Source organism: Gallus gallus, chromosome 1, assembly GCF_016699485.2.
Source record: "Gallus gallus isolate bGalGal1 chromosome 1, bGalGal1.mat.broiler.GRCg7b, whole genome shotgun sequence".
NCBI classification, from domain to species: domain Eukaryota; kingdom Metazoa; phylum Chordata; class Aves; order Galliformes; family Phasianidae; genus Gallus; species Gallus gallus.
This window is the reverse complement of record NC_052532.1, coordinates 155498890-155525379: the sequence shown is the minus strand read 5'-3', so window position 1 is coordinate 155525379 and position 26490 is coordinate 155498890. Positions and strand designations below refer to the sequence as shown.

The following is a 26490-nucleotide window of genomic DNA, read 5'->3' as shown; positions in this document are numbered from 1 at the left end:
GCGAGAGCTGCCGGGCTGCTCTGTGATCTCGGGGTTCCCTGGGTGAAGGAACCGACCGAACCCCCCTGTACCTCGCGATCTGTCACTGCAGTTCTGGCTGGGACAGCTCCGAAGCAGCGAACCTCGGTGATCAAGGAATGATCAAGTAATGGTATTTCATCAAGGTATGCCCAGGATGTGCTTACATGCCCTCTGCCCACCATTAATAACACCAAGATTGTGAAGATCAGTTGCGTAGTGTGGCTTTCTCTACAATTAAATCCTGTTCTGTCGCTGCTGTGTCCGTCACTTTCCCTGTGTCCCACACTGTAGTTGCTCTTTGCTTCCCATTCTAAAAGTAGCCTTTCTATGGCATTTCTCCTTCACCTGGGAGAAGAGCCCCAGCAGCCGGGGCTTCCTCATCCTTGCTGTTTTGACACATGCATTTTTCACACCAGCTCTAGACCTGACGTGGTCTTACCCCTGGTGATGATAGTCAAAGTGGTGCTAGAGACCTCATTAATGGTTTAGTTTCTTAGCTAATCATATGCTAGCATTTGGGCCTGAGCACCATCCGTTACTGACATGGATGTGATCTGAGAACAAGAACCTGTCAGGCAGTACCCTTACTGGGCCTTTGGGGATGCCCATGTCTTTCCAAATGAGATCCTTGTTAGAACTTTTTGTGCTACTTGTAGCATCCCTACCTCCCTTGAGAGCAGTCACTGCCCCATGTCTACACTGTCTCATTTCCTTCTTCTGTTCCTCTATTGCAGCTGCTAAGGTGGAGGCAAGCTTTCTTTTAGAATCATAGAATCATCATAGAATCATCCAGTCCAACTGTCCACCTACCACCACTTACCCCACTAAGCCACGTCCCTCAGTACAACATCTAAACATTTCTTGAACATCTCCAGGGATGGTGTCTCCATCACCTCCATGGGCAGCCCATTCCAGTGCCTGACCACTCTTCTGAAGAAGAAGATTTTTCTTAATATCCAACCTGAACCTCTCCTGGTGCAACCTGAGGCCATTCCCTTCAGTCCTATCACTGAGGGGATGGAGTGATATGAAGGGATATGAAGTGAATGAAGGGATAGGACTTTCACGTTACACAGTGAAAGAGGCCAACACCCACCTCCCCTCAACCTCCCTTCATAGAATCATAGAATCATAGAATCGCTAAGGCTGGAAAAGACCCACAGGATCATCCAGTCCAACCATTCGTCCTTCACCAATGGTTCTCGCTAAACCATGTCCTTCAACTTCAGGAAGTTGTAGAGAGCAACGTTCCAGATTGAACAATCTCAGCTCCCTCAGCCACTCCCCATAAGACCTGTGCTCCCTCACAGCTTCATTGCCCTCTCTGGACAGGTTCCAGGGCCTCAATGTCTTTCTTGTAGTGAGGGGTTGAAAACTGCACACAGTACTCGAGGTGCGGCCTCATCAGAGCTGAGTACAGGAGGACAATCACCTCCCTGTTCCTACTGGCAACACAATTCCTTATAATATTTTTAAAATATATTAAAATATGAATTCATCTTTCTTGCTTTCCTCTTCTCTGTGTGGCTTTTTCTGCACCACGTACACAGTGTCGTAGCTTTAGCAGCAGCAGAGCTCACTCCTTCTTCTCTGAATATCCCTTGCACAGCAACATGAGCGTTCTTTTGGTATCTAGGAGCCATAGCCTAAAACCCTCTCAGTTCAAGAAGTGCCCCATTTCCAAGGTGAGATGGCTATCACCAGAGATCCTGAAAGCTGAACTCAGACTACACTAGGCTATGTGCCCTTGGGGATTTCAGAAGAAGCCAGACATCTTGTCTGGTCAGTCCACAGCATAACAGATTTAACAGATTTTAGGTGAGAAATGTGTGGCATTTCCTCAGCTTGGGCTGCATTTGAGCCCACTCAAAACTTTGCTTTGAGGGATTTGATGGCAGTCTAGGATGTTTCTGGAGAGTAAGTGTTTAGTGGATTGGACAGTGCTGGAGAGTGGGCAGCGTGGATCCGTACGATTCAGGCTTTTGCATTTTGTCCAGGTCCCAGGATAATTTTGATACGTGTGTATGTTGCTCTTACTGACTTCTGCTCAAAAACCTGGCAAGTAATTGCGTGTGCTAAGGCCAATGTGCCTATACTCACAAACCTATTTACTTTGCTTTTTAATGAAATCCCTACATTTACATGACTAAACGACGTGTCTGCATCAGCAGGCCCTTGACATAAAGCTCACCACTGTGCAATGTCCACTGCAGTTCCATCCAGGCTGCGGTGCCAAACACTCTGAAGTTCAGCCATCCTGGTACTGTAAATGGGGAGATTCATTTCTACTGTGTAAACAGGAGACAAACTAGCTTTCAGGCAGTACTGAAAATCAAAAATAAATGCTTTTCCTCTTAAAGGAGTAAAAAACTCATCCTCTAAAGATATGAAAAAAATATTTCAATTTGGTAGAGAACAAAATATTTTGAAATTATGCAAGATGAAACCGATCCTGACGCCCCTACTGAAACATGACCCTGGTTCCAGGGTGTTCAGGCGCTCCTGCTGGGACAGATAATCTGCATTTAAATTACAAGGTTCAGCCATATGTCTGGCTGGGAAATGAAAAGGTTGAAGTGATAGATACCACCTTGTGATTCTGCAATTGGAGCCTTTCATCCTATTCAGTCATTCTCCTGCACAGTGGCCTGTTCCAGGAAAAGCTCACTTCCCATTAAATAATATCTGAATGTCTCCAAGGCCCATTTCAGAAATGAGCATTCTTTTTTTTTTTTTCTTTTTCTCAGAAACTATCTATCAAATCTTCACTTGGAACAGTTTTTGACTAATATTCTCTGGTTATTTAACGTTAACAACTTATCAGTTTAACCCACACAACGTTTTTGACATTTAGGTTATGATATATGACTTGGGATTAATCTCCTTCATTCATAACAACACAGTACTCCCTGGCTCCCCACCCCAGTGTGTCTGCATGTTTTAAAACAAGAAAGCACTATTCTTTATAAATCAAGTTATACTCTTTTTAATTATTTTTATTATTATTTTTTATTTTGCACACCTGATATTAGTCAGTCTATGCTGCTGTCTTTCAGCGAGAAATATTTTTGTTGTACTTGTGAAAACAGTACCAGTGCAACTGCTGGATACATTCTGTAACGACTTGGACTTGGCTTCTTTTGTACTGTGATGAATGACTATTGTAGTATTCTCAGCACTTCAGTTGTATGTCCTGAAAAAAAAGTAAAATTACTTTGCGAGAAAATCTCATTTTTTATATTATGAAGAAAAAAAATATCTATGTAATATTCTGAAAATATAGGTTCCTTTTCCCACATTTTAGGTGTTGTACCCTTTCTGGACTTTTATTTTCACTTGTCATTGTACAGGGCTTGAGTTTAAGAAACACAGCCTTGTGAAGGCTTGTTGATTTGATAGAGGTACCAGCAAGTGGTAAAGGCATGGCTTAGGTTTAGAAGTCTGGTTGCTGTACTCCTGAAATTGGAACCTCTCCCAGAATGTACAGTCTTCACTGAAAGCCTTACACAGAGAGGATGCTATTCAAAGCATCAGTGGCATAGGTCTGGCCCTGTACATGCCATGTTTCAGCGGCTGGTAATTTCATCGGGACATTTTTAAGCTGCACATACGAGGCACTGAGCTCAAAGTCTGCACTCTTCAGAAGAACGTACTCACAAGGAATTCAGAGAATACTGCCAAAGAAGCGCTGTCCCAGGGACTTTTCTGGTAAAGGCAGCTTTGCATGCGAGTGAGAAGGAGGTCAAAAGAAGCCTTGCTGTGTTGTATTTTCTGCTTGCCCAGCTGCTTGCTGCGGTTTGCCTTCCCAGCTTTGGAGACCATGCGGCCAGGCTGAGCTGCTGACTGCCCACTGGCCACGATGATGAGGTATGAGCTGTGTCCCCATCTCCAGGGCACGACTCCCTGTGGCTGCAGGCTGCAGCCTGCCTTCTGCTGTCTCCAACCACTGATGCAAAGCTTTGAACTCAGCCACAGAGCTCAGTGCTTTTATCGCCACTTTGAAAAGAAAAAGAAAGAAAAATACCATTAGTGTAGACCAAGTGTGAATTGGTAAAAAGGGATATCCTCGTGAACTGCTCTCAGAATTGTAACTGGCCTCTGGCACTCTTAGGAACAAAGAATTGCAAGAATTAGTGTAACAGAATGGCTCTCAAGGTACTTATTTTCACATACTTTTTTATTCTTGCTTTTTGTCAGGATAGTTTTAATTGAAAGTAAGCACTAGCAGTAATCATACAGCAAACAGTTCCTTTTGATAGCTTTGAAAGATCTCTTTTTCTTAAAAGCTCCTGACAGTGAGCTTGATTGAAAAATCATCTGAGTATGCATAAAAACTTTTAACATCTACTTTAGTACAGAATTTTTCCACATATGGCATATGTTCTGTGTGTTTTATAAGAGAGACTAGAGAGTTTTGTGGATGCCTATCTGTAGTATATACATACACGCCACAGATGCATATGTTTTTCTATATGTCATACACAAAATATTATAGGCATGTGTTTAAAGGAAGACAGCATGACAGACGTCTTGGAGCCACAAAGTCTACCTGATGCGTATTATGCACGTTAGCAACAATTGCCTAATGGATGTGCTGATGCCAGAAGAACCCTCTGGGTCTTTCTGACAATACTGCATACAAAAAACTTCAATGAAATATGTCATCCTTTTCACTCATTTATACTGAGGAAACGCAAACGACACACTTGTTTAAATAGCTTTAAAGATCTGATATAAATCAACAATAGCCAGGAAATTTAAGAAAGCCAAAGTCCGACACTCCCATTTCAGAACATTACACCCTGTTTGTGCAAAGCGACTTAGAAGCCTTGGGTATCCCACCTAATTTTCAGTTCTTTATTTATGTCAAACCCCATGGGAAAAGCACCAGAAGGAACAGAAGCTTCCACCTCAAACGTTATAGGCAAGAGTTCAAGTGAAAGCACAAGTGCTCTACACAAAGCATCAGGAGCTCTTTGGCCTGAGACACCATGTTCCCGCAGCTGAGGCAGAGTTCCTGTTCCATCAGGTAGCACCAAGGTGCCTCAAGCCGCACGTTGGTGTTAATAGAGACACAAGATTCTCAGAGCATCGAGGCCTACCCTGCAGCAGCTGCCCCAGCCCCACCCTGTAAGCCCCGCCCTGGGGCCTACTGCTGGGCTGGAGGTGGGCCTGGAGACAGGGCTGTCTGCAGGGACCCAGGGTGGGCCTGGATGTGAGGCCTCTCCTGACACAGGGCTGAGCGGGAGGGCTGGCTCCCCTTGCTGCACTGTAGCTCTGGCGATGATCTTGGTTTGTAGGGGAACAATCTGGAGAAGGGAAAGGACTTCCATGTCAGAAGGGGATTTCTTCTGACATGGAGGAAGATATCCCATAGGTGGTTGGAGCTTATAGCGTCATGGGCACAAGGTTTATTTTGAGAAAACAAACACGTGTCAGCAATTTTTTTTAGTTATTCTTTCAACCTTTAGACACACTGTCAAGGCATCGATTCAGTGCCTTTCTTACATGAAGGCATATAGACAGGAAAGCACCATGCCAGCTGTGAGTGCAATATGCCACTGGTCTGTTAATGATCAAGAGCGACAACAGCAAAGGAACCAGAAACCAAGCTGAGCAAAAGGAGGAGAGGCACGCACAGAATAAGTGTGTGGCAGCTACCAAGTATTAGAAATTCATTTGGTAGTAATATTGAATGTCATTACAGTATCGGTTAGGGACATCTGCACAGCTGTGCCAGAGGGTTTTATTATTTTTTTTTCCAGGTCCTGCTTTCCACAGAGGCAGCAGCGTAAAAATAAACACACATTAAAATCAATCTACAGGGAACTGGATAAACACAGTGCAACGATGGCTGCACTCTTGTGGCTTGCACCCTGCGCCTGTTAAACACCAGCCTTGGATTTCTGTAATATAATTCAGCAAAGACAGCAGCATTTAAAAAGAAAAGTAATAATTTTAAGACTTTATCTTAAAATTATGCCCCTACTTATGGTAAGTAGCTCCTCTGATTTAAGTCTGTTTATTACACTAAGGTAGGCTGTACTTGCAGCACCAGTTGAAAACATGAGATAGTTCTTATAATAAATTCAGCCTTTCTGTACATACATTTGAGTAGTGTCAGATTCAGCACGCACAGTTATTTTCAGTCAGCTTTTGTGCACTTGTGTTGAACAGGTGAAAACACCAAAACTAAAAACAGAGTGGAGAGGGGAGGACAGGAGAAGAGCCGAAAGCTCTCCATGTCCTATCCTTTCCCTGTGAACGTGCAGAACGTATCCGTAACACAGTGAGTCAATAATGGAGGTATTTCCCAAACTTGGACCCTGACCTTGCACCTGGACCCTGCCCCTGCACAGCCTCCCACTGCCACAGCAGGCTTTCAGCCTCGATGTTTGAGCACACAGATGTGACAGTTTGACCAGTGACCTACAAAGGACATATTTCCTTACCCAGACGGCAAGCAATTTTAAGAGCACAGTGCTGCCACTCCTGCATAAGAGAAACTCCCACTTCCTCCTAAAGGATGTCTCCGGCTGCAGACGGCAGCAGCAGGGGCTGTCACACAGCGGCAGAGATTCTGTAAGGCAGCTCTATGAACATGGCAAAAGACCTGAGGGAAAATATGGAGAGAAGATGAATCTATTCAACACTAAACATGTTTATTTTAACTTCTCTGGAGCTTCTGAAAAATCACTGTGCAAAACTCCAGGGTATAAATCAAAGTGAGAGAGAGAAAGAAAAAGGGCAAGCAAAAGAAAGTCATTACTTTGATTGGCAATGAAAGATTACTCGGAATCCATAACTGTGTTTACCTAGCTCAGCTCTGTGATCTAAGTTCACCATTTCAAAACCCTTGAAAGAAGCCCACGTGAAAAAAAAATAAATGAAAGAGCCTGGAGTGTTCACAGGAAAACGACTTATGTAAGTGCACTGCAAGTGGAAGTGTGCGCTTTGCCACCTATGCTCACACAGTGCGTTTCCTTTACTATTAAACATGTGTTTTAAAGAAATGAGTTAATTTCAAATTAAGGATCAAGAGGGTGGTTGGTTTGTTTTTGTTTGTTTGTTTGTTTGTTCCTTTTAGGAGTTTAAATTACAGAATAAAGGCTAAAACGATGAACATAACGCCATCTACTTACTTTTTTTTTTCACTTTACTGTCCTGCAGTTACACCTTAGGGCAGCCAAAATTACATGATCAGGCTGAAAAGTCAGTGCTAGGCACACAGTTACAATAAGCACTGTTCTCATTTGTTCGCTGTAAGCTCCCCATTTCCTTCTTAAAAGTTGTTTTCAAAAGGATCTGCTTGCGTAATTGTGCAGCAGCAAGCCCTGGTAGCCTCAATCCCCAAGAATGTTTTCAATGACCTCTTCCTGCCCAGTTTTTCCATGAGGGAACTGTTGGGAAAGGGGGAGCTGACAGAGTTAGCAGAGGGTAAATGAGTAGACAGATGTAGAACAGCGATTAGAGTTTCAGAAAAGGGAAAAGAAAAAAAAAAAAAAAAAGATTATTTCTCTTATTTTTTTCTCCCTGGTGTTACGATTGCTTTTAAAAACTCCCCCTGATTTTAACATTTAACGTCCCTCTTGTAGTCACAGGCCTTCCAGCTACAAAGTAGGCCACCACATTAGAGGTAGGAATATTAACACGGAGGAACAGGAGCATTTCATCCACATAAGGGCTACTGTCATCAAACAGGCTGCGGACCAATCCTTGCTACCAAGAGGCTGGGTGGCTTTGTAGTGACAGTGTGAGTCAACACTGCCATTTGCACTACAGATAAGTGAGTGCAAACAGAGGGTGGGAGGGCAGTAGCCAGGGTATTAGAAATGAAATGCCTGCTTCTGAGGGGGGCTGAGAGCAGCGATGCAAGAACATGCCCCTACTCCATGTGTAGCAAATTAAGAGTTGTTTATTTACAGTATCAGTTTTTTGGTCGTGGAGGACACTTCAGAAGCCTAAGGGCAAAATGACCTTGAGAAGTTCAGATTATTAATAATTAATTATTACCCTCTGACAGACCCCATTTATCACCACAAACACCACATACATTAATTAGAGCACTTCTGGCATTGGAGCAAACCCTTCATACCGGATTTTGTTTTAGATTTTGTTCCCAGAGGGAGCGTTGGAATTCTTAGATGTACCAAAGAGCAGCTTAGAGATTTTCCACTAGGATGGGTATAAAAGTATTTTTTTACTGCCCCCAAATCAAGCTCAGTGATAACCTCCATAATGAAAAGAATATCTTTGCTGGAGAAAGACAAAATTAATAACCAGAGTTTCAGTTTTTAACCCCGCTTGTCACCTACAGCACTGACACTGGGGACCGCAGGGTAGATTATTCAGCAATTAACATTACGTGATGTTGCTGAATGCAGCATATTTCCTAGCTTAAAAACATGCCACGCTGTGGCAATGCGGGGTAGGCAGCTTTTCAAGTTTGGATTGAATCTAAATGAAAGTCTCCCATGAATTGTTCAACTTCTGCCGTTACTTTATATGCTGTGATAATGGTGTGATGCAAAGTAGGGATACGAAAGGACAAGAACAGAAATCTTTCTTTGAGACTGATGACATTTTGCTCATTCCCATGTACCAGGAGGACAGAAGGAGATTATTGTGTTGCACTTTCCCACTGTACTCCTAAAAGGAGTGCAAAATGAAAGCTTCATAGTCGGGTCAAAATCTGTATTTGTCTCCATTATAAGATTTCCCATCAGCTTAAAGTGTGCAAATTTGGTCCAGTATAGAAGAATTCAGGAGACATATATACCGAGAATTTTATTAGCTACAGTGAACTGCAAAGTCCACAGTGTTGTACTGCTTGCATTTTTCCCTGGATGGGAACATACATGTATATATTTATACGGGCAAATATGATGCACCAGTGCTCCATGCTTTTAACTATTCACCCAAACCAGCCTGCCTCTTTAAAAGAAGCACAGACTGAAACATGCTATCTGCTTCTCAGAAAGCCGAAGGTGGATGCTTGCCAGGGATTTGTGCAGCTTCCTGGCCCTGCTGATAAAGCAGGCCACCGCAGGGTAAAGCCCTGCTCTCCCTCCAACACGTTTCCTCTGCGGCTGCTCAAGGGTGAGGAACTGAGATGAGCAGGGAAGCACAGGGACTGCAGCACGTGGGGACCACTCTGGAGGAGTCCCCTGAGAGACTGCATTTAGAAATGTGAGCTTCTGAGTCAGGGTATTCACATCAGTGCATGGAAAGTATGAGATAGCACAGCTAATGCTGGCGGTTAATGATAGCATTTGACCATGTTAACCAGTAAGTGACAAGGCAGGGTCACGGGAGTTAATTATTCGAGTAAATGAGTGCTAAAAGAAATGTTGAGAAATGCTGATAGTTTGCACTGACTAAAATGGAAGGTGACTAATCATTTCAAAGTCTAACCTCGACAACTCTAAGTAGACCCTCCTTGCTCTTTCACCACTTTTGTTTTTTAAATCAATATTGTGTACCTCGTGGGCAGAACGTTAAAGGTTTTGCAGCACAAAGAGAAAGGAAAAAAAGGCTGTCTGGATAGAGGGGTACCTGTGAGATGGAGACGAGAACTTTGAGAGAGAAACACTCTGATTTGGAAGGCTTCGGCTTGGGAGAAAGAGGTTCTGGCCTCCTGTGTGATGCAGGGCCGCCCTCCCTGCCTCTTGGTGCTCGTGTCTCTGGATTTCAGCCCCTCTGGGGCAAGCTCTACCTGGCTGTACGTGCCAAGCACAATCAGGCCCTGCTCTCCACTGATCTCCAGTGGCAGTGCCATGATACAAACACTAATGAAGAGAGACTGCTCGTACCTGCCTAGCCACCGGTGAATCCACCACTTCACATTTTTCATTATTTATTTTCATGCCCTGATAATTCAGAAAACTCCAAGGCAAAATACAATTACTGCCGTGCCATGGCCGCTAAGCTTCTGTGAGACATAGCTGCATAATTTTAAGAGCCAGCATTCCACTAGAGCTCTTTGTTTCAACAGGCAAATACCAGAAAGCAAGGTAATACTGGCAATGTATTTTTCTTCTTTTGTATGCTGAACTGCTTTACAACTTCTAACGCTGATACCTGAGTCTATGACACCAAGGAAAAAAAAAAGAAAAAAAGGAAGCAACTATAAGCTAACTCTTGATAACAGTCATGCAGCATATACACAGTGCTTTTCATCCCAAGTGTACTTAAATTGAGCGTACAGTTCAGAATCATAGAATGGCCTGGGTTGAAAAAGACCATAATGATCATCTAGTTTCAACCTCCGTGCTATGTGCCGGGTCGCCAACCACTAGACCAGGCTGCCCAGAGCCACATCCAGCCTGGCCTTGAATGCCTCCAGGGATGGGGCATCCACAGCCTCCCTGTCACCACCCTTTGTGTGAAAAACTTCCCCTAATACCTAACCTATACCTCCCATCTCAGTTTGAAACCATTCCTACATGTCCTATCACCAACCATTCTTGTAAACAGCCACAATGAGGTCTCCCCAGAGCCTTCTCTTCTCCAAGCTAAAGAAGCCCAGTTCACTCAACCTTTCCTCATAGGAGAGCTGCTCCAGCCCTCTGATCATCTTAGTGGCCCACCTCTGGACACACTCCAAGAGCTCCACGTCCTTCCTATACTGGGGGCCCATGGCCTGGACGCAGTACTCCAGATGAGGCATCACAAGAGCTGAGTAGATGGGGACAATCACCTCCCTCTCCCTGCTGGCCACCCCTTTTTTAATGCAGCCCAGAACACAGTTGGCCTTCTGGGCTACAAGCGCACACTGCTGGCTCATGTCCAGGTCTCATCCACCGGGACCCCCAAGTCCTTCTCTGCAGGGCTGCTCTCAAGCAGATCTTCCCCCAGTTTGTATAAATACCTGGGATTGCACTTGGCCTTACTGAACCTCATGAGGTTTTCATGGGCCCATTTCTCCAGCCTGTCCAGGTCCCTCTGGATGGCTTCCCTTCCCTCCAATGTATCGACTGCAGCACTCAGATTGGTGTTGTCAGTTATCACTCAACCTCTTGGGAAAGTGCAGCTGTCTCCAGACTGGGATACAACATGTACTAAATAAACAGAATTTGAGGTTTGGAATCATTTTTCCCACTTACCCCTTCAGTGAGGGTAAAGCAAAAAAGAAAAGCATATTCAAAGCATATATGCATATGATACTGAAACTAGAAGGAAGGCAGAACTGGAGAGTTTAAATGCAAAGTTATATTAGAGAGGGTAAAGATTAAATTTAAGACAGAATGGCAATGGTGAGTATAAGTGTGCATCATATTTTTTTCCCCAACCACCAACCAAATAAATAATAAATAATAATAAAAAAAACACAGCAAAACTTTGAAGTTTTAAACTGGTTATTTAAAAGTCTCTCCTTACTGATATGAACAGAACCTCCAGTGCTATTTCTGCTCGTTGCTGGGCTGGGTGCCGCCTTGGCATACGTCCTTTGGGAGCACCTCAAAAGGAAGGCTGCAAAATCCTCAGTAGTATTGGCAGTGGGAAAAAATGTATTTCTAAAAAATATTCATCCTTGATGTGTAGCATGAAGTCACACAGGTTGTGAGAACTTGCGATTCTTCCCAATTGTGTTGTATGAGTTCTAGAAATGTTATCTTACTGGGTTCTCAAAGAGAGAAGTCCACTTGTTTGATGGGTCAGTATGTGGGGTCATGGGTCAACGGTCAGTCCTTCATTAAATGTTACCTTGCATGTGATGCCCCAAATGTCTTTTCAGCAGCAATCCACATCCCCTAGTGGCACACAGCAGTGATTGCCCTTGTCACAAGCTTGATTCCTGCTGCCCAGGCTGCCACTGTCCCTGAAACTCCTGAACAGCCTCCAAATGTCTAGTACAATTCAGAAATTGGCTTTCCTTCCTTATAGCTTACCACTGTGCACAGAGGGCCACTTCTACAAGCAAACGTGCATGGATGGGAGAGCGCATGTGGACTGAGCCTTGAGGACAGCCTCAGGCAGCAGTACTCAGCCTCCTAAGGATGGGCAGAGCAAGCCAACCTTCAGAATAAGCAAGCAAACAGGATGTTTGCCTGGTCAGGCACAGGACTTGTGAAGTAAAGGGTACCACTGAGGCTGCTAACAACACTTAACAAAGGAAATAATGAGCCATTCTACCAGATATGTAAGGTGACAGGACCATGCTTGTGCCAGGTGCTGCTTTCAGACTGCTTGTCATTTTCTGCATCAGTGGAGTAGTCCAGACCATCGTGGGGCCCACCAGTGGCCAAGAGGAAAGAAGCTCAGCCATGGCTGGGCGAAACATACTTTGTGAGCTGGATAAGGATGTCGAGAGGTGAAGATTACAAGAATAAAAAAGAATCTTTGCTTCAGCTCATATCTGAGAATAAACATTAAAGAGTATTAAAAAAAAATAGTCTCCGTTGCAAACAAGTCACCTTTCATGAAGGGTATGCTTTTAAGATACTCATGTAACTTGAAGACTGTAGAGAGCAGAAGCCTGGTTTTCAAGTCCCATTGCTCAAGTCAAGAACAATTTGCTCTCCTGCAGTACTTGGACTGAGGCAGAGGGATGCGGTAAGAGCAGTGTGGGTGGTTCATAGCTTTCACTTTGCTTTGGCTTGGGAAGCTGGGAAGCCACAGCAGTTCTTCGCATGTGTCTATTTGTTGCCTTAAGCATGAATGTCCCTTTTGTCCTCTAACAATCTCATTAGTGTGTTCAGGAAGACAGTCTTTGACCCTTTCCTGGACTGTTGATAGAAGCCAAGTGAAGCAGCAGGATGCTGTTCTTCTCAAACTATGTTGTAGTTCTTGCTGCTCATGCCACTGCTGGCATCAGGCAAGCCTGGGTGATTGCAAGCTACTTTGCTAACGTGCCTTCAGAAACCTATACCAGTGGTGATAAGTACTGCTTGTAATACTGTTTCAGTCTTTCATGCACCATCCTTGCACTCATTCCTCAGGGATTATTTCAGTTGGTAGTTATAGATCTTCAGCTCAATACCATGTTACAGAGCAGGCAGAAGGTGTGAAGAGAGACCCTGAACCATGCTATCTTGATGAGGCCTTCTTATTTTTTTTAATATCTTTATTGGGAAACTTTTGGTCAGTTCCCATTTTCCCTTTGTGCTGTAAACCTACCAGTTTTAGGCAGCGTGGCACTGATTCACACTTTCAGGTAAGTGTTGGTACTTGTGATGAAGTTCCCCTTATAGTCAGCACACATGATTCAGGGTCCAACAGTCACTTATTCAGTACATTTTATAGAACTGCAAGATAGATATCCACAGTTCTGCATAGAATCTACTTGTCTAGCCTCCAAGCTGCCACTGTAGAAGGGTCTGGTATAGGTCAGTCCTTGGCTACGTCTTCCCCTCCACATGGATATCTTGGATACCAAAAGAGACCTCAAATGGCCCTGGATCTTTACTAGTGGGCAAATAAATTAAGCTCCTATCTCCCATTATATAGGATCTGTCTGTTCTTATTGGTAAGAAATAGGTGGCTGTTTCTCTCATCTTTCTGAGAATGGGCTGGCGTGCCCCCTGGGGATTCCTGTCTCTATCTGTTGATTTAATTTAGGAATTCAGGTGAGTAGATAAGGTGAGATGACTTATTTTTGGATAGCTACAGTGAGGTGAAATGAATCCCATTCATACCAGCACACGATTAATGCTAGAACAGCAAGCACCTTGCACTTTGCTCTTAAATGTCATAATAATTCTGGTCAGATTAATGCATTTAAAAAAGTGTTGCTGCTTTTATTAAATTGATCCTTTCTAATTTTAATCCAATACATTTCAGAAGAGGCTTTAAAGGGTAATAATTTTTGCAACTAGGCTCAAAAATCAGAAACATGAGACAGTAAGTCAGCAACTTGCTACTGAATTCAGAAATGTGTATGAAAAGTGACTTTGAATCCCTACGCCAGTCATACAGAAGGAGTAGTATATACAAGACATATCACTATATTGTGACAAACCATAAAGCAGCTTTCAGTTTTATAGCGTCTTGACAGACTGTTCAAAATCAAGTCTTTAACTTTACTCTTTGCTCTCATAATTAGGTTTCCCTGTTTGACACATATATTATGCCATATCTAATGCACAAAGAAAACAATGGTAATATTTTCTTTACTACAAGCCTACTTTGTTGTGTTTTAGCCCATCACTCTTTGGTCTTTTATCATAAGAAAAGCATGCTATACTTGCTTGTATAGCAAACAGATCTTTTCTAGCAGTAGTCCTGATATCTGCAATAGGGATTTATGAGGCCAGGAAGCAAAGTGTAGTCTTTCCCCTCAAGAATAACTGCTAGTGTGTTAATCTGGGGAAAAAAAAATCATATCATTTTTTTCCTAAGTCCTGTCTCTCTAAAGATATGGGTTTTACTTACTTTCTCCGAGCAGCCAGTGGTCATGACAGTGACACAACCTCACTGGCCTATTAATGCTCATAAAATGTAGAAGAGTACTCAAAAAGTATTTATAGACTCAAAAATAGAAGTCAGGACGTATCCCTATCATAATCAACACCTTTGACAATGCTTATTCCACTTCTGGGATTACTGACTGCTCACTCTGACCTGGCAAGGCAGCGCTTCTGGATAACAGATACCTACAAGGCCCAGTGGCTTTCATGCATTATCTACAGCATCTGCTTTTCTTAGAATACCTTTTTCTGGTCACTACTCACACAGCTACTGCAGTTACTGAATTCCTGCCCATATAGAAAACCCAGATGCTGTATCTCGAAGGAATTCTATTGGTCTGATGAGGAGCTGCAGGGGAGATGCTAGAATGAAGAACAGTACAGGGAACTACAGAAATGTCTGTAAAAAAAGAAAGAAAGAAAGAAAAATGTAATCTTATCAGATGAAAGGAAAGAGTGTGCAAACTTGACTCTGAGTTGTCATAGCTGTCTCCATCAGTATTTCCCAGCCCATCACAACAATGTCTCAGAAGGGGTGCTGCGAGGAAAAGAAGAGTGATATGTCCATAATGTCTTTTGTGAAGATTCACGTCGTGGGCACAGGCAGTGTGCACTGTTTGCAGCAGTGTTGGTGGCTGTATGATACTGATAGAAGTTTTAAGGTATAGAAAAGAATTGAGTCTAACTTGGTCTCTGTTACTGTTGCTTTTCTAAGTTAAGGAACAATAGAACCTGGGTACACTTCCACTGACTATGACAGCAAGAATCAGGAAAAAAAACTGATGAATGCAATGATTTGAGTGCCCCTCTCAGAGCCAGGATCTGTTACACCACTACTGAGCTAAAGATGTGGCCCGCATAATAAAAAGTGTGAAGAAACTGGTGAAATATTTGGGGCTATCGACATGCTGAATGTGTCAACTGCAGAAATAGAGGGCCAAATTTTCAGCAGCACTACAACACACTGGTTTTGATTGTGCTATTCTTCAGCATTTCTCTAGATCAAATGTCCTAAAATCACCGTATTTCCTGATTAGATGCCAGTCTTTCTGTCCTGATGCAGTGACAGTGTAGTAAGTGCAGCACAGGAAGGTGATTTCTAACCACCAAGTTACACATGTACTCTACAGTGTATTTGTTTATATGGCAAAAATTGTCTAAAAATAACCATTACGAGCAGTAGGAGCTCTGGATGAAGGGACCAGCTTAAAGAAAATCTGAAAATGAACGTGTCCTTTCAAAGCACCTATGCTATTCAAAGGTCAGGCACACGCTGCTCTTTCCTTGCTTCTTAATAATGAAGCGGTAAGCCTGTTTCATGCTAGCAATAATAGCCTCTGTACCAAATTCAATCCAGTACTCTACATACAGCGATAGTGACATCTGACGGTACTTGTGACGGATTACCGTGGTCCTCCATCATCAAAGAGCAGTAAAAATTCAAGGCTGCAGTTAAAATTAATCTGGCCATGAAACTGGCCTACAGTTATTTTTTCGCCCGACTACTGTAACATTGATGTATACAAGTCATCAAATGTGACTTTGTGAGGGTTTTAGATGTACATAAAGCTTGCTGAGAGAAACACATTTGTTGCAATACATTCAGATGCCAACTACTTAAAGTGGATCTTTTTACTTCTCCGGTAACATGACACACAATACCAGCAATAAAGTGACTTAGTGATATCCAGAATGTTTGGAAACCTACTGCCGCTGAGCTGGTTAATAATATGTCACCTTTCATGTGGAGACTCTGGTCTGAGTCAGTCTGACAGAAATGACTCTAATTGCTGATTTGAAATAAGTTTTAGTGAGAGCCCTGAGGACAAATTATGAAATTACAAGACCACAGCTGTCCCTAGGAGGACTCTTCTGGATTGTTAGCAAAAGCCAAGGAACTGAATGCACAGAGGAGGAAACTATCCATTGGCATCAAGCTCTGTAGGAAAAACTAGGAGCTCTGCACCTTGCTGGTAGTGGCAAGGCAATGCAAGAAACTGTCCTGTTGATGGAAGACTTCTCTGAGATTTATCAGAGAGATTAGCACTGCATCCATTCAATAAATACCGATTTGGACATCAAGAAACTATGGTCTCCTGCTGTGGAGAGGAATACAGTGGGATGTAAATGATGCCTTTGTTGTTGTTGTTTTTTTTTTTTTTCCTTGATTGCTTAATTTGCAGAGCATTTGTATAATCCATATGTGGCAATAATTTCAGGCACAAACGTTGGTAGTCATGCTGCCATACAAGCTGAATAAACCTTGTCAAACATGTAACACTGGAAAACTTAGTGGTGGAACAAATTTTCTGCATGCTTTAATTGTAGTCAAAGAGTCCCAGCTTCCCCTAGATTTTCATGGTTTGTTGTTCAACTAGAATTTCTTTCATACATCTGAAATTTGCTGCAGGTTATAGTCTGTTTTGTGGTCCATCACAACATGGCACATTACCAGTTGATACTATATAATCCACAACGAAAATATGTTCTTAATGCTCTGTGAAAAACGGAAAGAATTTGGGTATCTTACTGAAAGCTGTAGAGGGGAAATGAAATACAGCCCAGCCCCATGGTTTGAATTTATTCTTTATATTAAAAAGATGGTAGTCTTACAAGTACAAGGTATCTGAAACTTATATTATTTGAAGAGCTGTGTATAATCTATTTAATGCATGTGTAAGTAGATGTTTAAATATTTAACATTTGTAACTGGAATTTAACCCTTTTATTCTACCTTCAGCTGGACTATGAACTGAATGTATAAATTACAGGTGTTCTAGGTTCAATGACTAATTTCTGAACTTGGTCAGGGGTAATTCAGCCATTAAATGTTTCTTAGATGCCCTTTGCAACATCTCAAATCAAAACACTATCATTGTGGGATGCCTCATAGTGAGATCAACCATCCTATGATTTGGAGATTTCCCTCCTGAATCAGTAACCAATTGTTCTGTAAAAGCCAGTGTTTGTGGCTAATATTAAACTGGTACAAAACATACATATCTAACTTTCACCAGAATTTTACTTTATTTTACTGATGCTACACAACATATTTCAATGAAAAGGTTTCAGGGAGGAGAAGTGAGATAGAGCCTGGAAACTTTTCTCCATTCCTCTTTGCATTTCAGTGCACTTTTATTCCCTTCTGTCCTTCTGTCGTGTCTGAGATAGACTGCATTGCATCAGTGCAGTGTCAGATGACCAAGAGCACAGCATTTACCATTCATGCTTGGTGGTTTTGGCCTGGAGAATAGAGATTCAATAACAGAGGGTTCTTCGATCTCATAAAGAAACGTGCGACGTTCTGAACGTTCCACACTGAAACTAAACACATTCAGACGAAAACAAGGTAAGGCTTTAACATGTGAGGATCGTGAACAAATGGTGTAATTGCAGATGCTGGTTCAGTGTAATTTTTGGGAGAAAGGAAGGGCTAGATTTTGTGCAGTACAGTAATATAAAAAAGATTTTATGACATCTTTCTAGCACAGAAGTAACTCTGTGTGCTGATAAATCCCATGACACTGGAAATTTTAAACAAAATCTGGATTTTTTTTAAAGACATGATTTAGTTAAATTATAAGCATTGAATTTAAATTAGGGACTAATTTTCATCAGTCTTATGGCTTATATTATGCAGTTTAATGATCATGATAATTCTTATGACAGAAAATCTGTCATAGTTTCTTAGGACAGTGTTATAAAGACACAATAGAAGGATGCTTTCAGGAGTTGTGAGAATGAGTTAACCATACAGTGCTTAGTTGTTCTGGAACAAAAACTGCACTGTAGAAACTATGGATAGGGATTTCATTCAAAAGAGAATCCCAGAGACTTCCAGAAACTTGTTTTCCTTCACTTCAGAATTACTTCTGAGTTTTATTTTCAACAAAGCATTGCTATGTACATCATTCAGCATGTACTTATGTATACTCAGCAGAATGAAGCTAGCTCTCTGACAAAATCAACTCTTTTATCTACTGTCTGTGGACAATGAGATGATTTAGAAAACTACCTGGGATCAGCTTAAACAGTTCAAAGGACACTCTCCATATCAGCGCATCCAGCCATATCCACTTTAAAGAAAATTGGCAACCTACTACATTTTTGATCTGCAGTAAAATAATTAAGTACTGCTGCTAGCAGGGCAATTTCTGCCATTCATTGCTGCTGCCTGGAGAGCTGGTGGCATCCTCTCTCTCCTGTGGAGAGATCTTTGGGCTGTTCAGTGTTTACAACACCAATGGAGGTCCTACATGAGCAGGTGGTTGGCCATGGGCACGGTGTAGGTGAAAGCCCCATGTGAGACTACTCAGGGCTAGTAAGAGCCTTTGACCCTGAACAGCAGTCTCATAAGTCTCAGCAATCAACATTTGTTTTGGTTTGTGTCAGACGCCTTCTCAGAAAAGGTGGCCTCAGCATTTTCTGGCAAGATCTCTTACTACTGTTTGTGAAAAGGAGACACCCATTCTTTCACAGTATATATAAAGAGTGATATTTTCATGCAAGCATGACATTGTCTTCTGAGACCATTATTCTCTGATGTATAGCATCAGTTTATGAAGTGACGGCAGTTCTTGGGTCATGAGATCACATCAGGCTTTTTATCCTGCTCTATTTCATTCTTCATACAGCAGACATCAGGTTTAGTAGTTCTCAGCATCGTGTCAAAGAGAATGTCAACAGATGACAACCTAAATTTAATCATTGCCCTTCTGTAATTTAATCTAAATACAGATCAGTCTGGTTGTGTATGTTATTTTAGAATACTTTATCATTTTGATATTGTTTTCTAACAACACTTTAGATTTGAGATAACAAGGATTGGCAGTTACACGACTACGCTCAACAAAGTATCTGCTATTTTTTTTATGCCTTGTTCTTAGATCTTTCTAAATCAGAAAATAATTTGTTTTGCCTAATTGTCTACTTGTAGTATTTTCTAGTAAAGCTGTCATAGGAAATTGAAAATAGCATGCTAGGACAAATGATTGTCTTCTTCAGCCAACAAAAACAAACACGTCTACTTTGCTCCAGGGATCCAACAGTTTCTGTGGTGTCAATATGAGCTCTTTCATCTGACTCGGCCTATTTGTTTGGCATACACAACAAACTTAAAAATATTTCCTTTTAGTCTCTAATTTATCTGAGATCTAGGTTCCCTATTTGAACATTTTAAGTACTTTTCGTGCAATATCTGTTCTGGAAGCTTTTCCATTTTGCTCTATCATACTACTCTCTTGTGTCCTATACATGCAGAAACAGCTCACAGGAATAAATATCTGGTGATGCATAAGTGCATTTCAGAAATGTTTAAAATATTTTTGGGCCAGACTAAATTACCAGTTGCAGAGACCTACTATTAAGAACATACCGATCAATAAGTAGTTTCCAAGACACAAATTCGATCCTAAATCATATATGTATGGCTTAAATATATATTTTCTTTCTTTTCACCAAGGTGTACAAAGAGTGTCTGTGAAGTGCTTCTGGCAATGACAAGAAGTGGTTTATGATTAGCTTCCATCCACATCTCACAAATAGCCTTATGACTAACAAAGACAAAAACTTTCAACATCTAATGACTAAAGCCAAAATTTCCCTCTCTCTGTTCTCATCAACATTCTGTATTTGTAGTGATCTCTAATTTTGAACATACAGTTTTGAGAAACGTGAAAAAAAAAACAACATTGCTTCTGGCTTGTTAAGGCAAGCAAGTGATGGCCTCAGCTGTACTTTCATTTCCCTGTACGCATGATAGGGTTAGCTTCTTAATGAGGTATGCTATTTCCATGATATGAAATTTACATTTTTCTTTTTTTTTTTTTTCTTTATTCCAGAAGCTCTCTTTCCAAAGCACCCGGGAGTCACATGACAACCTATGTTTTCCTCGCATGAAAATTTCATCTGTATTTAATTTAACAACCTCTAGATTGTCAGAAAGGTGTATTTCCACATGAAACAACTGTTAAAAACAACTCAAATGGTGATCTTCAAAAACAGTGTTTCCCAGTAGGGAGGAGATAGGTCAAAAATGTATTTTGTTTTTCTTCTGTATGAAATGCAGAAAAATATTTCCAACTCTTCTTCTCTACAGAAATGTATATCCTAGTCTGGAAAAAAATGTTCCCACTTTACAAGTTTCATTGTTTAGGACCTACATAGAAATGAAAGAAACCACCCTCTTTTCTACTATGCTCGTGCTCTGGTCAGGAAACTGCACCCATGCTGTCAGCCGTTTCATTTGCTTTCCTTCTGCAGAGCAGCGGCTCTGCCCTGTTCCAAAGCAGTTTATATTTCAGGATGAAGAGTATTCCCCTAGAAATTTGAGCTGGAGGCTGTAGGAGATTGGCAAAAGGAAGGCAGTTTGATTTTCTTATCTATGCTGTGAAACTCACTGAGGTCTTCCAAAGTCCTTGGATGACATACTCCAGTGCTCTTCTCCTTCTTTCCAAGGTAGTCTCCGTAAAAGCGTTAAGTCCTACATCTTAATTAATTGCAGGTCTTTTCACAGTCACCCCTTCACTTAGCCCCTCAGCCCTGTGATTCAGCCCCTGAACTTCCCTTCCCCAAGGCACAAAAATCCCTTTTAAATGTTTAAGGCTGTCTTACTGGATTTAAGACTTTGACAGCCAACTTTAAATCACCAGTGAAGATGGGTTTGAGTAAGATCTTGTACTGAAGTAGTTTGTGCATGGACATACATTTCCTCCTGTCAGTTCTGCTAAAGAGTGATAACCTCTTACAAAGAGCCCATAGCAAACAGCTGGCAATCAGTAACATCTTGAAGCACCTGAACTGTTTGCTAAGCAAAGCTGAATGAAAGCCCTTAAATCAGTTGCAAGTGCTTATACTTCAATTTTTTGATTTTATTCTCAATTTAAAAAGATATCACTCATATTTTTCATTTCTGCATGGAGTAAATTTTTCCTCAAATTTCTATAATACTTTCATGGTCAGCCTCCTGTTAACTGAAAAGTATTAAAAACATTGAATGCTTCAGAGCTACTTCCAGTCAGAAATAAAGTTAATTTCTGACTCTTGATTCTTCCAGACACTAGTTGAATCAATGGAGAAGAGCTATTTTAATCTTTCTTAGTTGTATTCCACATTCATAGAGCTTTAACTCCAGTGGGACGTTTTACTGGTCCGTTTCTCGCTATGGGAATTCTGTAGTTTATTTCACTGTTGATACCAAATGTAATTGAGTAGTTGCTCAGCACCAAGGTATTCTGACAGAATTCCACTTCATTCAGTTTTTGAATTCTAACTCTTCAACAGTTGCCACAATCTTCTGCACAGTTCCTATGAGTGTGACCCAACCAGACCATGCATAAGGTCCTTTTAAAATACAGTTCCCTCATTTTTAATTTTCTAATACTTGCATTCACTGACAAACTTTCTGGAATCTATCATACGGAAACAGTCAAAGTGAAGCTAGGATTTTATTTACCTCTTTTCTGAGCTACCTATGATGTGTTGCAGCTCATGCTGTTTTTTTTTTCATTTCCTTCGAATTTCCAGTGGCAGAGACTCGTGCTCTTGGAAGACAGAAATAAAAGCTCTGTTGACAGTGACTGTAAAGATCCAACATCTCATGAGTTGCTGCGTGGTAACAATTGAGATGCTCCTAGACAGACACTGATATATTACTATTGGTTTCTTGTCAAATGTGTTCCCCCAAGTACAATTATGCACAGAATGTGCATACATTAAATTCATCTCAACCACTATGTTTATCTTCCTCAGACATGTAAAAAAAAAAAAACTCAACATTTTTTCCTCAGTCTTAAAAAGCCCCAGTATCTTCATATCCCACCTTTAAAGAAAATCAGTGTTTGGCAGCTGTCTTATGTTTTTGCCCTGTTACTGTTTTCCCTCTGTTTTTGGCATTGCCAATACATTCTGCAATATGCTGCAGTGCCCTTAATAATATTTTGGAGCACCCTTGCTAGAATGCTAGTTCAAAGAGGATGCAATTAATATGCATCATCTACATCGTGTACAGTTATGAGTTTTGAGCCTTTATTGATACTTCTTTTCTGAGGGGTTATTACTGATGTGAGGAATATCCCAATTTTGTGACACGTTTCACTTTTTTGTTTTGCTCTTACATACTTTGGCTGAAACACTGCTGATGGCACAAAAAAATCAGTGTTTCTTGACTGACCAGGCTTCGTGTTATGGATATTATTTTAGTTCAGTATTATGTTTCATTATTAATAAGCATATTTGCCATACACGGGTTGGCAATCTTTGCTCTTTGGCTCAATATCAATCATTTTCAGAGGCTGAAGCTGGATTCTGACCTCTATCTACCCAGACAAAAATAGGATCTTTAATTTATTACAGGTGTTTGCTGGAACAATTACAGCAATAGACTCAACACTACATATTGCAGGATGTTACATTTAAAAGACATGGTGGAAACTCCCTCTACCAGAACAGTGTGTTTTTAGAGTTCTATAATTTGTGATCCTGTGCAGCCATCTGTGGTGACCTCTAGGAATCATTTGATGTTGCTGTTGTAGATATATCTTCATCAACCTTAGAGAATTTTGAAATCCAGTTTTTGAAACTTATTATTTCCTCACATTATGCATTTCATATTGGGAGCATTAGCCCAGGCAACACAGAATCATGGAGCTGCAGAACCAGGTAGGCTAGAAGTCATCTTCAGAGGTCATCTCATCCAACACTGCATTTAGGGCAGGTCTGTGTCCTTTAGAGTCCTGAACATTTCAAAGAATGGACTGCATGTCCTACAGTGTATCTGTGTCTCTTCCAGTATTGGATCACCATCATCGTTTAAAAAAAAAAAAAAAAAAAAAAAAAAAAAAAAAAAAAAAGTGTTCTTAAACCTATCTAATTGAAATCTCCCATGTTCTCCCTGAGAATCATAGAATCACCAAGGTTAGAAAAGACATACAAGATGATCCTGTCCAACTGTCCTCCTACTAACAATATTTCCCCACCAAACCATGTCCTTTACTACAATATCTGAATGTTTCTTGAACACCTTCAGAGACTCTGACTCAGTCACCTCCCTGGGCAGCCCATTCCAGCACCCAACCATTCTTTCATCCAATTGCTGTGCACCTCCAAGAAGAATTTAACTCTGTTTTCTTTGCATTCTCTGTTGCAGACGTCAATAAGATCTACCCTTAACTCTTTCTTCTCAGGGTTGAACAGGTCCAGCTCACGCAGCCTTTTCTTACAGGCCACTGTGCCTCAGCTCAAGTGCAGTTTACTGGCTTCCACTGGACTCAGTCCAGTGTATCCACGTCTTTCATGCATAGGAGAGTCCTAAAATGGACACACAACTCCAGGTGCAGTGTCAAAAGTGTCACACATAGAAGAGGGACCATTTCTATAGTTCTGCTGCCTACAGTCTTGATAATACAGCTCAAGATTCTGTTGGCCTTCCCTGCTGTGAAATCACATTGTTGGCTCATGTTCAACTCTTCCTCCGGGATCCCCAGGTCCTTTTCAGAAAAGCTGTTTCTCTGACTGCCTGCACTGTTGCATGGGTTTATTCCTCCTCAGATGTAAGACTTCATATTTTTGCCTTTCATGAAATTCCCATCGGCCCATTTCTCCAGTCTGTCAAAGTCCCTCTGCATGGCAGTCCTACCTTTCAGGTTATTGACTGCTCCTCCCAGTTTGTTGGCAAACTTATTGAGAATGTGGTCTGCTCCATCATCCAGGTCTTTAACAGGGAGACAAGGCACTGCTCATCCCAGTATTGATCCCTGAGGGATACTACTATTTACTGCAACCAGAAAAGCTTCTTTCCATCATTGATAACAACTTGTTGAGTCTACTCAGCCAGTTGCTCAGCCAATTTTCCACTCACCTTATCATCCACTTTTCTAGCCCATATCTTACTAGGTTAGTGATAAGTGGACCATTGGAAATTGTGTTAAGGGCTAGCTAAAGTAAAGGTATTCAAAATATGCCACCTTCCTCTTATGCATAACATCAATGATTGTTACTACATAGCCTTCTCAAAAGCTGAAGTGAAGGCAACCTGTCTGTAGTTATCTAGATTCTCCTTCTGTCCTGCCCTTCTTGAAGATGGGTACAATATTTGCCCTTTTCCAGTCACCCCACCTTTGAAACTATCATGACCTTTCAAAGGTGCTAGAGAGCAGCCTTGCCCCTCCAGCACCTCAGGTATATTCCCTACAGTCACACGTGGATGTCTAAGTGGGTTAAATGTCCCCGAATTGTATCCTTTCCTACCACAGATACTGTTTCACACCCACATGCAGTTAAGTGGTTTAAGGACCACAGAGATCAAAGATCGGTACCTGAGCCTTTTCCATGTCCTTTGTCATAAGATTTCCTGCTCCACTAAGCACCGAGTCTGCATTCTTCTTAGCTTTCTTTTCACTACTGGTGTACTTACAGAAACCGTTTCTTGTTGCCCTTTGCTTCTTTTGCTAATTTCAGCTCTAGCTGCTCTTTGCCTTTCCTGACTGTATTCCTACGCGCTTGAACAGTGTCTGTTCATCCCTCCTAAGCAGCCTGTCCCTGTTTCCACCTTCTGTGTACTTACTGCGTTTGAGCTTAGGCAGGAGCTCCATGTTCATCCACGTTGGCCTTCTGCCATGCTTGCTCAAATCTGAACATTGTGCACTGTTCTTGTGTTCTGGGGAGGTTGTCCTTGAAGATCAGCCAGCTATCCTGAGGCCTTTTGCCCTGCTGAACAGTTTCCCATGAAAGCCGCCCTGAACAGACCTAAATTTGCTCTTCAGAAGTCCAGGGAAGGAACTCTGCTGTTTATCTTGCTCACTTCTCTCACAATCTTCAATTCCATAGTCTCAGTTCCTGCAGCCAAGGGTACCCTTAGCCTTCACATCTTCAATCAGTTCTTCCATGGTTTTGAATAGCAGGTCCAACAGTGCATTTCCTTGTCTCTTCATTGACCATCTGCATCAATAAATTAGCTTCATTACAGTTCAAAAATCTAGATTGTTTGTATCCAGCCATATTTTACTTCCAGCAGATACTGAGGTGATTAAGATCATACAGGAGCATCTGGGTCTATGACTGTGAGGTTTCTCCAGCTGCCTATAAAAAGACCCACCTACATTCCCTTCTTGCTCCAGAATCCCTAGTACAGTGTTGCCCGTGCAAGCCCATCCTCTGATCATTATCACTGCAGAGATGGAAAAGATCTGGGAGTATTGGCCTGGTCTGTCATGAGCTGAAATAGCTCAGGTGGGAGAGTGTTAGACTGAAGATCTAAAGGTTCCTGGTTCAGTCCTGGGTCACAGCAAGCTACCTCCTCTCTTCATCATATTTGAAAAATCATGGCTGGCGGGTGAGGTCCTTGGTGACTGGAAAAAGGGAAACATTACTCCCATTTTCAAAAAAAGGAAGGAAGGAAGAACTGGGGAACTACAGGCCAGTGAGCCTCACCTCTGTGCCTGGGAAGATCATGAACAGATCCTCCTGGTTACCATGTTAAGGCACATACGAGATAAAGAGGTAACTCGAGACAGCCAGCATGGCTTCACCAAGGGCAGATCATGCCTGACCAACCTGGTGGCCTTCTATGACAGAGTGACGGCTTTGGTGGACAGGGGAAGGGTGATGGATGTCATCCACCTGGACTTCTGCAAAGCCTTTGACATGGTCCCTCACCACATCCTCCTCTCTAAATTGGAGAGGTGTGGATTTGAAGGATGGACTGCTCAGTGGATTAGGAATTGGCTGGCTGGACACAGCCAAAGGGTTGTGATTAATGGGTCTGTGTCAAGGTGGAGGCCATTCACAAGTGGTGTCCCTCAGGGGTCGCTTTTGGGACTGGTGCTCTTCAACATCTTCATCAAAGACGAAGACAATGGCATCGAGTGCACCCTCAGCAAGTTTGCGGATGACACCAAGCTGAGCGGTGCAGTCGATATGTTGGAAGGAAGGGAAGCCATCCAGAGGGACCTGGACAGGCTGGAGAAGTGGGCTCATGAGAACCTAATGAGGTTCAACAAGGCCAAGTGCACGGTGCTGCACTTGGGTCGGGGCAATCCCAGGTATTTATACTGAGTGGGGGAAG

General features: G+C 41.9%; 1 long non-coding RNA gene across 1 annotated transcript; it reads right to left on the bottom strand.

Annotated features, from left to right (window-relative positions):
• Positions 1-3086: 3086 nt before the first annotated feature.
• LOC107051914 lies at positions 3087-25052 on the bottom strand. The gene is made up of 4 exons (XR_001463898.4): positions 24991-25052; positions 6474-6634; positions 3679-4017; positions 3087-3214 (listed from the first exon to the last, which is right to left on the bottom strand). It is a non-coding gene; the product is annotated as an uncharacterized LOC107051914 (long non-coding RNA).
• Between the last annotated feature and the right edge of the window lie 1438 nt (positions 25053-26490).